The 17,466-nt window shown below is 39.6% G+C and overlaps 1 protein-coding gene across 2 annotated transcripts in view; it reads right to left on the bottom strand.

The window, feature by feature from the left end:
• The window catches only part of FAM168A (family with sequence similarity 168 member A), a 192,212-nt gene extending 174,971 nt beyond the window's left edge, over positions 1-17,241 (bottom strand). For both annotated transcript variants that reach the window (XM_012744927.3, XM_012744926.3), the window contains exon 1: positions 16,916-17,241. The gene's annotated coding sequence lies outside the window, so the exon portion shown is untranslated. The remainder of the gene's footprint in view (positions 1-16,915) is intronic.
• Positions 17,242-17,466: the final 225 nt, after the last annotated feature.

The following is a 17,466-nucleotide window of genomic DNA, read 5'->3' on the forward strand; positions in this document are numbered from 1 at the left end:
TTGAAGGTCACACAGTAAGTAAGTGCAACCACTGGGATTTAAACTCACCTTGCAAAATTATTCTGAAGAGTAAACTTAGAGGAGGTAAAATACTATTAGTGTCCATATAGCATAAATGACAGAATCCCCCCTCCATTCTTTAAAGCTAGTTTCTCTAGAGATGTCTACACTAATGAAAGGGAAAACAAGTTTTTAATATTCCATAAATTAAACTTTTAACTGATTAAGGCTAGTGGTTTACACTTTACCCAATTTATCCCTAATTCACAGTCTACAAAGTAACTATTATTTTTCTATTTTATTGACAAGGAAAATGAAATTCTGAAACGTTAACCTTGATTGGTAGCACAGACATAATAAGGTGCATCACTGGGATGCAAGTGTTAAGTCTTCTGACAGGAAATGGAGCTCTTTCTATTTGGCATGTTGCTATCCAAGCCACTCAAAACCATACTCAATGATTTTTCAGAGACCATTCATTAGGCACCTTAAGCAATATCTTCCATAATAGCACAGAATCAAAGTTTCATGGATTCTGGACTTTAAATCTTTGTCCTAATTCATGATGTTTACGATGTTAGCACTTCATAAATGACATCTACATACTAATATACTCAATCTTTTTCTCACTTATTTCTGGTGTGGGTATGAAAACTGATGCTCTAATCGGTCAAAATACTATTGTCAATGAGTAAATAAAAACCAAAAACCAGAATACTTGTATAGCACATTTATAAGGTTCTTTCACATGTATTAAATCCTCACAACTTTCAAAGGCAGATAGACATGATTATCCTCACTTTACAGGGGGGGAAAAACTGAGATTCAGAGCACTTAAACAACTTACCCACGTCAGACAGCTAAACTGGGATTTAAATTCAGGACTTCTGAATTTATACCCAGAATCGTCCACACACAAGACCTAGTCTCTTTCACAAATAAACTCAGGTTTCTCCTCCCCGACGAACTCATCCCTGAAAAAGGTTTTAATACTCCCTCTCTGGTACTTATTTTATAGCAACTGCAACACACTGAACTGTAATGTATTTGTTTCTACCTTCTCTCTCTTGCACCTGGGAGCTCCTTGAAGATTGGGAGCTCCTTGAAGACAGTGACCACGTCTTATTCATTTCTGTATCGTAAGAAACAACATAACACAGACCCTGATACCCATGCTGACTGAATGAATACGTACATAAATGATTATTTTTGCTTGCTACTAAGACGCTGAGTAAAATATTTTTGAGAATCATAATTAATCACCTGTTAAAAACTACTAAGGGCTTAATAGAGCAGTTATAAATCCCCATATTTCTTAAAGTCTCAGTCATCCCACCATCAGATAAGTCACATCCCCTATTTCAGTTTAAAAAATCAAATCCAGGCCGGGCACGGTGGCTCACGCCTGTAATCCTAGCACTCTGGGAGGCCGAGGCGGGCGGATTGCTTGAGGTCAGGAGTTCGAAACCAGCCTGAGCAAGAGTGAGACCCCATCTCTACTATAAATAGAAAGAAATTAATTGGCCAACTAATATATATAGAAAAAATTAGGCGGGCATGGCGGCGCATGCCTGTAGTCCCAGCTACTCGGGAGGCTGAGGCAGGAGGATCGCTTGAGCCCAGGAGTTTGAGGTTGCTGTGAGCTAGGCTGATGCTACGGCACTCACTCTAACCTGTGCAACAAAGTGAGACTCTGTCTCAAAAAAAAAAAAAAAATCAAATCCACAAGAATATGATAAAATTTGGTTTCGTAGCACTTGTTTTACATTACCTAGAAGTTAAAATCGACCAAAGGTTAATAAAGAAGAAACTTGGAAGCAGAAAAAAGAACACTAGACTGAGAGAGTCTGAAAAGCAATCGAAAGATCCCAGCTTCTCCATTCATCACAGTAATCTTCATTCATTCCAAGTGAGATTCCAGGATCTGCCACAAATAAAGTTCTGAGTATTTATGTGTCCACTACATACACAGCTCCACTTGCCCAGCTATGGGTAAAGAGTAGAGGACAGCTTCATGAGAGTAGCTGAAGTAGAGTTGAGAAAACACAAAGGGCAGAGAGCAAGGGACAACAGCCATGATAGAAAAGCCACTCTATTAAAACTTAGCCTAGAGCAACATGGAGTAATAGTGACTAGCTGGGAAATTACAGCTGCTAACAGGCCAGCCCAAAACTGTGGATTCACTTGATAAGTCCTTACTAGTGCCTATTCCGTGCAAGGTCCCAAGACAGGTCTGAGAATAAAAGGATAATTAGATATAATCCCTGCCCACTGCAAGTGGAGGATATCAACAAATAATAAATAAATGGATAATCACAATCAGAGTAACTCAGAGATGGGGTACTCAATCCCAACCTTGGAAAGTCAAGGAAAGCTTTCTGGAAAAGGTTAACTCCTAGACTGAGTCTTAAAGGCTGAGTCACAGTATACCAATTATGAGTAACAAAGTGATGTCTAGGCCAAGAGAAGAGCATGTGCAAAGACACTGAGAGAAGAGGCATGGCACATCTGAAGAACTGCAAGCACAGTACAATGCACATTTCAGCAGTGCTAGAGGTAAAATGTGCAAGCTGAGAGGAGAGATAAACAATGCTAAACACTGGTGAGGAATTTAGGGAGAGGATCCTGAACTGCCTCAGATATTATATTAGGAAGCCTGAACCTCATCTCAAAGGTTTTAAATAGTTGAGAGTTTCACAGAGTTTCGTGTTAACTCCCTTCTAGAAGACAGTGCTCCTACAATGACACCAGGTTGAAGGACAGGCTTTCAGATATGCTCATTTAGAATGAAGTTCATTTTCCCTCCATAATTCCACAGCCTGATCAAAATGTACTGTTGGAGCCATAAATCTCAAAATAAGGATCATATTACCACATACATAAATAAATGCAGAAAAAAAAAAACCCTCTTCCTTTGTCTCTGGGACAGGGTACTATGCCCCAGTATTAGGATACTATGAAGAAATATCAGATCCCCTCAATGATGACGGGTATACTTAGAAAAGATTTAGAAAGGGATGTTTCCCACATTCACTGACATTTTTAATTGAGAAAGAACTATCAACCTCAGTGAACTCTCCAGAACAATCCAATCTGTTTCAGAAACCAGACCACAGGCAGGGTGCAATGGCTCACGTGTGTAATCCTAGCACCCTGGGAGGCCGAGGCAGGAGGATCGCTCAAGGTCACGAGTTCGAAAGCAGCCTGAACAAGAGCGAGACCCCGTCTCTACTATAAATAGAAAGAAATTAATTGGCCAACTAAAAATATATAGAAAAAATTAGCCAGGCATGGTGGCGCATGCCTGTAGTCCTAGCTACTCAGGAGGCTGAGGCAGAAGGATTGCTTGAGCCCAGGAGTTTGAGGTTGCTATGTGCTAGGCTGACATCACAGCACTCCAGCCTGTGCAACACAGTAAGATTCTGTCTCAAAAAAATAAATAAATAAATAAGAAAAGAAACCAGACCACAAAGTTGAAAAAATAGATGGAAGCTGGGGGTAGTGGCTCATACTTATAATAATCACAGCACTTTGGGAGGCCAAAGTCGAAGAATCACTTGAGGAGTTCAAGTCCAGCCTGGGAAACATAGCAAGACCCCATTTCTAAAAAAATATTAAAAATTAGCTGGGCATTATGGTATACACCTGTTTTCCTAGCTAATCAGGAGGCTGAGGCTAGGTTGGCTTGAGCCCAGGAGTTTCAGGTTACAATGAGCTATAATTGATCCACTGCACCCCAGCTGGGACAGCAGAGCAAGACTATCTCTAAAAAAATAAAAGAGCTGATGGAGAGTCAAAGGTCACACCATACCTGCACTGGTTCACCAAGAAATCCAGGCAAATAGCCAAAATTTGGGCTTTGTTACCAAGAAGACTAAATAAGTTACAAGCAGAAAACAAATACCAAAATACGAAAACCAATAAATATAGTGCTTTATTTCTCTAATAGATGCTTTAAAAGCGAACACATTGCTTTCTCCATATACTGAAAGTCACAATAAATCCCAACTTCCATTCTAGAAGGATAAATCAATGGCTACTATTTATTGAGTAATTAATATATGGCAAGCACTGTGGTAAGTTGTTGTTGTTTTTTTTTTGAAACAGAGTGTCACTCTGTTGCCCCGGCTAGAGTGCCCTGGCATCAGTCTAGCTCACAGCAACCTCAAACTCCTGGGGGCTCAAGCCATCCTCTTGCCTCAGCCTCCCAGGTAGCTGGGACTACAGTAGCATGCCACAAAGCCCGGCTAACTTTTCTATTTTTAGTAAAGACGAGGTCTCACTCTTGCTCAGGCTGGTCAACTCCTGCAATCAAGCAATCCTCCCACCTCGGCCTCCCACAGTACTAGGATTATAGGAGTGAACCACCACACCCAGCCTGCCCTACCCTTTTTAAAGATTAAAAAATAATGATACACAAAAAAAGTGAAGTAACATACCCAAGGTCTCATATCTTGTAAGGAGGTAAGCCAAAACAAAATAGATGTGCTATGTATTTCTAAAGAGATAATTAATAATCTAGGAAAAATTCATTGTATTAGATTTCTCAGATTCCTAAATATCCAAATTGTTTAAATAGTTTTACAGAGTTTATCATCAAGATGATTGACCTTTTCCCCATAGCAACACATGATGAACAGATACTAGTGTGTAAAACCACTGCATCACTCTATACTTTGTAGAACCAACATACATAGTAGCTCAGAGTGGAAAGATTATGTTCTACTCTGTAAAAACTGATTCACTCATTTAGCACTGACGAGTTACTCCACAAAAATGTACTAAACCTCTGCTAGGTTCCAAGTATGAGAGACACATGAATAATTAGTGAGATCCTGTCCCTGGAAGGTAGCATGGCACATAAGAAAGTACAATCATAGGTTTTGATGGCAGAAAAATCTGGAGATAAATCCTACCCTAGTCACTTACTGGCTGATGGGCCTTAGGCTCAACATCTCTGAGCCTAAGTTTTTTCACATATAAAATAAGATAATTATGATCACCCTACAGGAAAATGTGAGGTTTAATTAAGATAACAGGGGCTAGCACAATGTAGGCACACAATGTTAATTCCCCATCTCCAGAACTAAGATTCCAGGCTAGAACTAGAAGATACAATAATGTTTAGCACCATGACTTATCTAGCTTACCTCTTTCTCCATTCTCCTGTGCCCAATCGCAGTTAAAAACCAAAGTCATGGCCGGGCGCTGTGGCTCACGCCTGTAATCCTAGCTCTTGGGAGGCCGAGGCGGGCGGATTGCTCAAGGTCAGGAGTTCAAAACCAGCCTGAGCAAGAGCGAGACCCCGTCTCTACTATAAATAGAAAGAAATTAATTGGCCAACTGATATATATATATAAAATTAGCCGGGCATGGTGGCGCATGCCTGTAGTCCCAGCTACCCGGGAGGCTGAGGCAGAAGGATCACTCGAGCCCAGGAGTTTGAGGTTGCTGTGAGCTAGGCTGACGCCACGGCACTCACTCTAGCCTGGGCAACAAAGCGAGACTCTGTCTCAAAAAAAAAAAAAAAAAAAAACCAAAGTCATTACCAACTGTTTGTCTATGGCTTCATCTTTTTCTTTTTCTACTGTAAATGCTCCAGGCTAACGACAAGGACCTAATAAACCTACAAAAACACTTTTAGGCACAACTATGCACAGCTCTCTAAAGGCTACTTCATACAAGGTGGAGAAAAATAAGCACCAAGCCCAGTGATTTTCTAACATCCTGACAAAGTTGTGAAATGCCTCAATGCTGAAGTGTTTTGGTTCTACTGAGCTAAGGGAAAAACCTGCATTCACACTGGCTTTCAAACAGTATTTTTAGTAAAGGTTTGACAAAACCACCTATTCCCCTTATAAAAAAATAAGTAAAGCCTAGAAATATAATCTTATTAACAAATGAAAATACATCATCTTATACTGAATCAAGGAAGTAGCACCAAACTGTAATAGTGTCATTGCATTCTTCGTGGCCATGTCAAAAAAAAAAAAAAAGCTAGTTTCAGTTTCACTAAAGAATGTTAAGAATGTTCTTGATGAAGCTGTAAAAACTACCATATTACTTTTAGCAAGGCGAGGTTGGCCCATGCCTATAGTCCCAGTTACTTGGGAGGCTGAGGTGGGAGGATCACTTTGAGGCCAGGAGTTTGACATCAGCCAGGGAACATAGCAAGACCTCTATCTCAAAACAAAAACTGTTAATTTTATTAAATCTCAATCCTTAATTATACATCTTTTTAATATTCTATGTGAAGAAATGGGATGTACACATAAAGCATTTCTGCTGCAAATCAAAGTACAAGAATCATCTCAAAGAAAAGCACTAAAGAACTTGTGCAATGGAGTTGCAAGCTGAACTAGCTCCTTTTTTTCATAAAACACCATTTTTACTTGAAAACGAATGGCAGAAAAATAATGATTATTCAGATTTGGATGTATGGCAGACATTTTTTCAAAAATGAACAATGTGAGACTGTCACTTCAAGGAAAACAACTGTCAGTATTTATTGCCAATGATAAAATTTGAGCTTTCAAGCGAAAATTAGGAAAGACTTGTCTGATGGGATCAGTGGTGATATTAACAAATGTGATTTTTTTAACATTATACAATAGAATATGTCAACATTCAGAAGATCTGCATAACTCAGTGATATAGATTGAACTGTGTCCCCTCAAAACTCTTACGTTGAAGCCCTATGCCCCAATACTTTGGTATTTAGAAATGGGGCCCTTGGGAGGCAATTAGGTTTAGATGACTTATAATTAGGTTTAGATGAGGTCATGAGGGTAGGGCTGCCATGATAGGATTAATGTCCTTAATAAGAGAAATCAGAGAATTTGTCTACTCACAGTCACTCTCCTCCCTCACTAACCCACTGTTTGAGGACACATAGAGAAAGTGGCCAACTACAAGCCAGGAAGACAACCCTCACCCGAAAATGACCACACTAAAACCTTGATCTTGAACTTCTATCCTCCAGAACTTTGAGAAAATAAATTTGTGTGTCTAAGCCAAAGCAGACTAAGACACTTAATGCATCAATATTTTCCAAATAACCAATCCATGATGCTACAAAATGATGCACAGGTAAAAGATCTACTCAAAGTGCAAAACAGACCAATGGATTTTAATGTAACAAAGTATGAAAAGCTCATTAATATGGTTTCAGATTCCACAAGGCAATGGACCTCAGGAAACTACCAATTGTCAAGTTTTGGTGTAGTATTAAAGATGAATATCCACAATTACCTACAAAGATAATTAAAACACTTCTCCCTTTTCCAATTATCTATACGGGACTGGATTCTTTATATACTCCATGCAAAACAAACAATCACAACAGACTGAATGCAGAAACATATATGAATCCAATTAGATATTAAAGAGATTTGGAAAATTGCAAAACATTCTTCATCTATTTTGTTTTTTAGCTTTTTTCCCTTTTTTTAGAGACAGAGCATCAGCTCTGTTGCCCAAGCTGGAGTGAAATAGCCCAATCACAGCTCACTGTAACCTCAAACTCCGAGGCTCAAGCAATGCTCCCACACAGCATTCCCAATAGCTGGGACTACAGGCACACGCCAGCATACTTGGCTAATTTTTTTATTTTTTGCAGAGACAGGGTCTCACTATGTTTCCCAGGCTGGTCTCAAACTCCTAGCCTCAAGCAATCCTCCCATCTTGACCTCTCAAAGTGCTGGGATTATAGGCATGAGCCACTGTGCCTGGTCTCTTCTAATTTCTTTGGTTTGAAATAATATACTAATTTTCATAAAAATATGTTAACATGTAATAGAGGTTTTTTAAATAAAATACTTCAAAAATTTCTCAGTTTTAAATATTAACACAGTAAATAATGATAGATATAACCCACAAACAAAAGCTCTTTGGGGACCTCAACGATAAGTAAGAATGTGAAGACACCGCAATGCTTGAGAATGTTGCCCTATAGCAGTGAGTATGAATAAACTATACCTACATTCCTAATGATGTGAGTCTCACAACTAATGTTGAGTACAAAAAGTCAGTCATACCTTGTGAAATTTCATAAACAAGCAAAAATAACCTATGGTACTGGAAATGTATTGCTTGCCTTAGAAGAGAGAGTAATGTTCCCTTTCTTGATCTGAGTGCTGGTTATACTTTTTGTGCAATTTTTTTTCTACATGTCACAAATACTTCAATATAATTTCTTTTTAAGTTATATTTTCTATATAAACATAACCCCATATACACATCTGCCATAGGCTCACCAACAGAAGTTATGTTAGTACTGGTCTAGGGTAGAACTGAGGTTTATCTTTTTTTTTTTTTCTTTTTCTTAAACAGCTCCTGAGGTGATTCTGAGTCCCAGCTGTCTAAGTAGGTCAAAGACTACTGATCTAACAGTAGATCTAAACATATCAGCCCAGGGTTCCTTCTAAATGTCTATACCCAAGAAAAAGCACAACTTATCATAAAAATAGGCATATTCTGAAAGGACCCAAACTTACCTGTCTAAGTGGTAGGAGGAGTATTAGAGCTATAAATCAAGGTGTTCTTACAGCATATCTTAGAGCATCTTCTTACAGAGACCAATGGCCCATTTAATAAAATGTTTAACTTTTAGATAAACATAGTTTGACCAAAAAAAAATTCTACACAATTGTTTTCAGTACTAAAGATATGTATAATTGCCCAAGAAACTAAATTTTACAAAATAAATAAAGCAAAAAATATGAACTTGCTTTAGTCTTTGTTCTTTAATATTCTACAACTTTGAGCTGATTTTTGGTAATATACTAAGGACTGGCAAGCTATGGCCCAACCATGGCCTATTTGTATGTCCTGTGAGCTAAGAATGGTTTTTACATTCTTAAAACCATGTAAAAGGAAGAGGAGAAGGAGGAGGGGAGGCAAGAACATGGGGGAGGAGGGAAAAAAGAGGGAAAGGGAGACAAAAAGAGGGGAAGGGGGAGAAATGACAGAGCCCATATATGGCCTGCAAAAACCTAAAGTATTTTTTATAGAAAGCATTTGCTAACCCCTGAACACAACATTTTGGTGTCTTCTTCTTTTGAAACTTGTGCTATACATCACCATCACTAAAGCCTCTATCAATCCAATTAAATTCTAAATTCTAAAAACCCACATCTAGAGAAAAAAATTGTACCTACTCATTAGAATATCATACTACTTGTTTGTCAACTATTCTCAATAGGTTCAGTTCAAAAACTAATCACTCACTACTTGCAAGGCATACTCCAGGAGCTAGGACTGTAAAAGTGAGTTGGACATAGTCCCCACCCTCACAAAACTTACAATTAAGGAACAGAGAAACAGTTAATCTTCCTAAAATAAGGCAAATACTTGACAGAGGCATGGACTAGATGCTACCTGGAAACAAAATGAGGACATTTTGTTATCTGTGACCTTAGGGGTTCTGAAAGGTTTCTCGGGGGAGATGATACACCTAACCTAAAAGGATGGGAAAAGGTATGAAACAAGTTGTCTGTAGAAACTGCATGCCACTCATGATGCTCTCATCAGGCACGAGGAGTATATAGGAACAGGTCACAAAAGACCTAATATATCACATTAAGGAGCCAATGAAGGGATTTAAGCAAGGGAGTGACATAGACATATACATTTGTTGGGTAAATGTTCTGGGTGCTGAGTGGAAAATAGGTTTATGAGATGAATGATACAGAGACCAGTTAGGAGGCTACCCTTGTCCAAGTGAGATTAGTGCCTGAGCTGGTAATAGTAGGAATGAGGAGTTGAATTCCTGAAATATTTAGAAGAATTTTATGTTTGGCTATGAGAGATACAGGGGAAGAAAAGACTAATGATAAATTCATATCTTGAATAACTAAATGGATAGTAATGACTTTAAGCTAGAACAAAACAAGAAAAAGATGATTTTAACTTTTTGTGAGGGAAGAGGTAGAAAGAGGAGAGGTCAGAAGAAGTAGATGGGGAAAATGAGTTCTGTCTTGGATATACTGAATTTGAGGATCTTTGAAATGAAAATACTATAGATGGGAGATAGTACCCAGAGAGATAGACAAGTCTGGAGCTCAGGAGAGAACTCTGAGTTAAAGATAGAGATTTAAGAGTCGTCAGCATATGGACAAGACTATTCGAGGAAAGACTCTAAAAACACAAGTGAGCCTAGAAGCCAGTCCTAAGGATTAGCAACATTTACTGAGAAGGTAGAAACAATAAAGATCTTTTCTTAAATATTAGCTATTTTCGGCTCGGCGCAGTGGCTTATGCCTATAATCCCAACACTTTAGGAGGCTGAGGTAGAAGGATCACTTGAGCCCAGGAGGTGGAGGTTACAGTAAGCTATGATCACTCCACTGTACTCTAGCCTAGGGAACAGAGTAAGACCCTGTCTCTAAAAAAACTAACAAACAAAAATATATCAGCTATTTTTACAACTTTAAAAATCTCTTTCTGCTAAACAACAAACCAGGACAAGCAAAAATGATGAACTAGGTTCAATAGTACAGCTCATATAGTGGACAAAATAAGAAATAAGGAATTTAGTAAGGAGGGGGCTTTCCAGATGGAAAGTACAGCATATGGAATGAGTAGGACCATGACAGTACAGCATGACTGTGGATTGGCTTATTTGGTTTTCCAGTAGGTACACATGCTAAAAAAGATTTTAAAGAGAGGTACAAACTAAGGCCTACTAAAACACAGGGAGGGAACAATTAAGGAAGACTGTCTCACCTTAAGCATTAACATCTCTAAGTATCCCTCTATTCCCTACTTCTCAGGCCATGCCAACCTCCATGGTCCCCATGCCCTTTGTCTATGCCTCCACTGTAGTATTTATCCCCCTATGCTATAATTATGTGTGACATACCTAATTCTCCCCTAGTCTCTAAGCTCCTTAAGAGCAGAGAATTTTTTTATTCCTGACTTCCAACACTCCCTTACTGCCTACCATCTAATAATCACTCAATAGATACTTGAACAGATATGTCTTAAACCTATCTGTCATTCATAAAACCACCTCCTTGACCCTGGAATGTGTTGCAGTTGTGGATTTTCATTCTTTTTTTTTTTTTTTTGCTTTACTTATGATATTATTAAAATAAATTTCCATTCCAAATGTAAACTGAGTGAGGGGAGATGTAACCCAAGAAAATACTGAGTAACAGAATATCCTGGAGGAGAAGTTAGCTCCAAACAATTCACAAGTAAAATAAAAATATAAATAATAATAATAGCTATGATACTAAGTACCAATTATGTATGTGCCAGTCAGTGTTTTAGGTACTTTGTCCTTCTGCTCTCATTTAATCCATGTATCAACCCAACAATGGAGGATTATCTCCTCTTTACATATCTCAAACAATCCTCACTTTACCTCTTTCTCTGTAGTACGTTACAGGTAGAAAACAAAGAGGGAAATGACTGTATTTGTCAGGATAATGAAGAGCAAACAGTGTATACTTCATTTTCCACCTCAATAAAGTCTCAACTGTTTCACTTTCAGCAGCCAGCACAGTTAATGTGGAACCAGGTCCCAAAATTTACTAAGAGACAGTCCTCTAGCACTTTTTCTGTCCCACTATATCCAACAATCTTCAAGTTTATGACAGAAACTGTGGACTGACCATCATGTATTTCCTCCCTCACTGAGAGAAAAACCCTTCAGAAAGGCAATAAACCAAATATGAAAAGCTTTTTACTTATGTGTATAGTATCCTGATTTCAGTTTTATAAACTAGAAGGGAAGAAAAAGCAACTAACATTTCTATAGTCCTTTATAGTTTAAAAAGTAATTTTCACATTTATTATCTCATTTGAGCCCCAATTTACAGATAAGTAAACCAAAGTTACAACAGATTATTAATGAATTTGGATTCCAAATTCCTTACATAAAAAAATTTTGCCAAGTAGGTTACTAAGCTTCTGATATGTATAACTGAGGATTTCCTATTCGTGGTACTCTCTGTGCATCAGATGACAGACTCTCCTGCACAATCAGATGAGGACCAATGTACCAGGCTGCCTTTCTGCAAAAAAAAAAAAAGATGGATCTGACCAAAAGAGTTAAGTGACTAGCCAAAACATGACATGAAGCTTCAAACTGGTATAACAAAGAATTAGAATCTAGAATACACAGAATTCCTGCCAGTGAGAAAAACTCTCCCAGACAGTACTCTGTCAGAGCTCACAAAGGCTACTACTATACCCTCCTATTCCTATTTCCGAGTATGACTAATCTACATCTGGGTAATCTGATGATCCATAGGGTAAGATGCTCTTGGTATGTGGACTACCCATATTTCTCAATATATGCACACATATAATAACAGAAAGTATTACTGGGCAATGGGTCTACAGATAATAATTTTGCTTTTTACTTTTTTATAATTTTCAATTTCCATCATGAGCATATATTACTTAATGGTAGAAGAAAGAAAGCTTACTGTAAAGTTAAAAAATAAGAATAAGAATAAAGCAAGTCACAGAAGAATACTTACCCTATGATTCTATTACAAAAAGTTGCAAAGGTAAAAAATACATTCTTCAGAGATAGGCACATATTTGGTAAAAGTATAAAGAAAAGCAAGGAAATTATTCACATAAAATTTAGGAAAGTGGTTACCTCTGAGGGAGGGGAAAGGTAGGAGATTCAATCAGACAGGGCCTCACAAGAGGTTTTAAAGGTACTAGAAATCTCCATTTTTTTGTTAAGCTGGGGTCTTCACTGAGGTCTTCACTGTGTTATTATTCTTTAAATTGTCAATTTACATTATATACTTTCATAAATAAGGCATATTTCACAATTTAAAAAGAGGGATATAAGCAGGATTGAAGAATCAGAATTTTGGGGCTATACCCCAAACCTTTCCATTTATTGGCTATGTAACCTTAAACAAGTCATTTAACCTCTCAGAGCATAGTTTTTCTTTTTATTTTATAGATGAGATGCTAACAGCTAACATTTGTTTAGTACTTTTCTTGGAGCTTAAAGAACTGTTTAAAAGTTCCTAGACTATAAACATGCAAATATGCAGATAAACTAGGAGATCATAATACAAAATAATATCTCCTTAATAAATAATAGAATACCATAATAACAACTCATTGGTAGGCCACATAAGGCTATTCACTATTCTAGCTTCTGCCTATATCTCTAATAATAATGGCAACAGCTATTATTTTTCTAATGAGTACTATATAATACACTGTGTTAAATGCTTTCCACCAATTATTTTGTTTAATTCTCAAAACAACCCTATGATATTACTTCTATTATCCACACTTTACAGATGAGCCCATTGTGCCTATACTAGGTCACATACCTAGTAGTAAGTAGCAGACAGACTTCAGAACCCATATTCTTAACCACCGTGTTCATTCTGCCTCACTTCTCTCACTATATTTAAATTTTCTATCTCTCCCATGACGACGAAGCTCCTTGACAGCTGCTTTTCCATCATTTTCATTTCCCCTGGCACTTAGCAGGCATTAAATAAATAAATAGCAAATAGATTTTTCATATATGCACAGTGTTTTCAGGACATGAACTGGTTTGTTCCCTTTGACAGCTTTGTGAAGTATGAAAGTTTTCTGGTTTTGGGGGGGTTTTCCCCTCATTTAACCAAATATAAACATACAATTCAGCAGCATTGAGTACATTCACAGCATTGTGTAATTTTAATGACCAAATATGAAAAATTTTTAATGACTTTACTGAAATCACTCAGCTTTCAAGTGGTAGAACTGAGATTTGAAGCTAGGACTCTTGACTCCTAAATTCATGAGCTATTCATTCTACCAAGGCATCTGTCTACCAATATCTCCATCTGCTCTCTCCTTCTCACCAGGTATCTGAAGGATCAAATGAGGTAAAGATATAATACTAAAGCACTTTATACACATTACTACTGCACAGGTGACCATAGCTAAGAGGAAAAAAAATCTAGCAATACATTTCTCCCAGTTGATTACTTTTCATTTTAAGCTCTCGAAAGCTAGGGTTTGTTTTTGTTTTGTTTTGTTTAGGAGAAGTCCAAAATTAAAAGCTGGGTTTTGTTTTGTTTTTTTCTTTTTCTGTCCCGAAATAATGCAAAAAAGCTGGGGTTTTAACATAAACATCCCATCTCTCTAGACCAAGCCTGCCGATCCACAAAAACAACGTCTGGACCCCAGAGTAAAGTTACAAGGAGAAATGCTTGCATTAGTTGCATTACACTCTCACTGAATTACAGGTAACTGCTAAAACCTGATTTTTATTGTAATACAGGAAGCTTCCTCATAACAAAACACTTTCAATTCAAAGAATAAATCCAACTTTCCATCATTCTGCCCATTTTGAAACTAAAAAAAAAAAAAGATTCTAAATGGGTATTTTTATGTGCTTAGTTGTGAAAGCCAAGGTTTGCAAGTTGAACTCTGAAGATTGAACATAAACAAAAAGAATTATTTTGATCCCATTGATACCAATTTTATCTTCTTTATATCCTACATTTTTTCCTCAGTCTGAGATCTAATCAATAGCTACTTCATGTTTAACATATCATACTTAATGCAATTAAGTCCAGAAAATTGTTCCCCTAAAGATGTTCCCTCCATTTACACTCCTCTCTACCTTCTATCATCACCATTCTGCCAGGAGAATGAGTATATCACTAAGCTTTAAATCAAATTTCTGATGAATAGATGGAGATATTGTTTCTGTAGTTAATGCAATGTGCCTATATCAACATCATTTCCTAAAAAATAAAAATAAAAATGACTCCATATACTTTATCCACATCTGACAGAATTCTGATCATTTGAATTCCTTTAGAAGAAAACTGAATCTGAATCTGAATCTGAAATACAGTCCAATTATTTTAATCTTATCAAGCAATGTCAAAAGGGAATAATATGAAAAATTCCATCAGTACCAAACCATCTCGCCAATGAATATTTATGACATTTCCATATTTCCTGTCTTCTCTCTGTTTACATAAAGTGGTGGTGCCAAGACTCATCTCAGGATTATTAGCCTGCAATACAATGATGGGCCTAATTGCCTTGCAAACCAGGACACCAATAAATGGAGTCTTCAAGCAATCAATTTTAAAGGAGGGTGGGGGGAGCTAAGCTCTTTTTACCTATGTGCATGTTGCCTGCCTAGAAAATAAATTCAGCCTTATATTTTTCAGTCTCATTCATCAGTTCTCAAGCAAGGAATGCACCCATAACAATCTCAAGCTCATCAAATCTATTTAAATACCAAATTCCAAGACTAGTTCTTAAATGCACCAGTGGGAGAGGGGAAAGGAGAAGGCAGAGACAACATATAGAAAGATATCTATCACATTCTAATTTCACCTTCTCCCCCCTTTAGTTTGGAAGTGCATTTTCCCCCAACTTTCTTTTTATGCTATATGAATAATAGAAGACACCCTCCCCTCCTTAATTCTACCTTAACTGAAGCCCCTCTCAACTTTATCATTTGAGCTTCCAAATGATACTAATGTAATGACTTGGCTTCCAAATGATACTAAGATAAATGAAACAAGCAAACAAAAAGATCAAACTAACAGCTTGAAACGTCCTCTCTGAAAGTCTTTAATACACCTTCTGTGTCCCCTCCTAAGTCCCCTCTAACAACCTTACTAACCTTCCCCCAAACACAGCCACCAAATCTGCCCATTTAAGTGTTCCGACCCCTAACCCTCTTGTGTCTCTTGGAGACTAACCTAATCCTTACTCTCCAGAAAAATCCAACCCACTTCTTCCAAGGACCGCTCTCATACCTTTCCATCTCTCTGCTCCATCCATACCAGCAACTCCAGGTTTCCCACTCCTTAAATTTCCCCTCTGCCACCTAACCATCATCAATCAACAACCTCTCCAGACCTACCAGCTCATTTCTGGCATTCTTTCTCCAAAACTCCCTCTGCCACCTTGCCCAAGGGACATTTTCTTCAAGATATCATAACCTAACCTTGCTTACCACCTGACACTACCCTTTCAATGAGTCCAGCCCAGTGATGTCTTATATGCCCTCTGCCTCAACCTCACACCCAGGGAGCCACCTTGCCTCTTCCAGTGATTCTAAGATCACCTTAAATCCTATTCCACTGTGCCCCACCCCCAATTTCAATCCTTGTTCTCCCATTTTGGGCCTAACTTCCAATTTGACCCCTTCCTGCCAGCTCATCATCACACTCCCTTCACTGAACGTCTCATCCCCACCAGCTCCTATTCCAATCTCCATCAGCTCACCCAAATTCCACCTCCTCTGCTCTATCCTACCCCACGCTATTCCATAAGTCTCCACAAATTCCACCATCCTCAGATGACAGACACCCACATCAAGCTCAGGTCTCAACCCTTTCCAAGTCCCTCATCCCTAGCTCCTACCACCTCCACCAGCCTGCCCCAGGTCGACCCTGAATTCCACCTTCCCGAATTAACATTCCCCAGGGTCCTCTCCAACCCTGTACATCTCACTCCACTGAAATCATTCCCCTACCCCCAATCCCGGCTCAGACCCCAAGCTGTCAACTGCTCCAGGCCAACCCCTAATCACCACCCTCACTCAGTCCCCTCCCCCATTAAAAGCCATCCCAGTCCAGGCTCATCTTCCCCCTCACCCCAAGACCATCCCAAATTCCAACCCGACGCCCCCACCCCACTTTTCTGTCCCAGGTCCGGTTATTCCCCATTAAAAGTACTCCTTCCTCGTCGCCCGCCCCCCAACCTGCTTGGGTCCCACCCTCACCCCACCCCCAGCCCGCGCTTGGACAAGTCTCCCCCGCCAGCCCGCGGTTCCATCGCTACCTCAACCCCCTCCCCCCAGCCGGCGTGGGGGCTCCGCAGCCCCCACTCTCATTCTCCCCAGAACCACCGGCCCAGGCTCAGGACAAGCGGACCGGGTTTTTTTTGGAGGGGGTATGCTCACCGGAGAGCAGCTGCAGGCGAAAACGGCGGCGGCGGCGGCGGCGGCTGAGGCGACGATGTCCTTGTCTTCTGTGGAAGCTACAGCTGCGACGCTCTTGCTCCTTCGCCCGTGTCCAGTAGGGTGGCTGATGGCGCGCAGGGACAGGAGCCTCCTCCTCCTCAGCGACTCGGCTCTGAATCCTCTGCAGTAGCTGCCGAGGAGCCCGATGGGTGGGGGGAGGGGACGCTCGGCTGCGGGCGAGGGAGGAGGGGAAGGAGGGAGGAGGCGGGGGACCGCTGAGAAGGACAGGGAAGGAGGAGCCGGCGCGGCACCGCGACACGTCCCACAACCTCAGAGCGTCAGGACCACAACTCCCGGCATGCCCTGCTCCGGGCCGCGCGCGGCCTGCGCCTCCCGCCGCGCGCCCAATCGCTCGGGCCGCGCCCTCTCCGGTCCCGGAAAGGGGAATGAAGCCAACCGTCCGCAGATGGCATTTGTAGATTCCAAGACCACCTGTGAGGGAAGTCAGGTTGTTCAGAGGCCCTATCCCCATAGGGGAAATGCTCGCAGCC

This window comes from Microcebus murinus, chromosome 4, assembly GCF_040939455.1.
Source record: "Microcebus murinus isolate Inina chromosome 4, M.murinus_Inina_mat1.0, whole genome shotgun sequence".
In the NCBI taxonomy this organism is placed as follows: Eukaryota; Metazoa; Chordata; class Mammalia; order Primates; family Cheirogaleidae; genus Microcebus; species Microcebus murinus.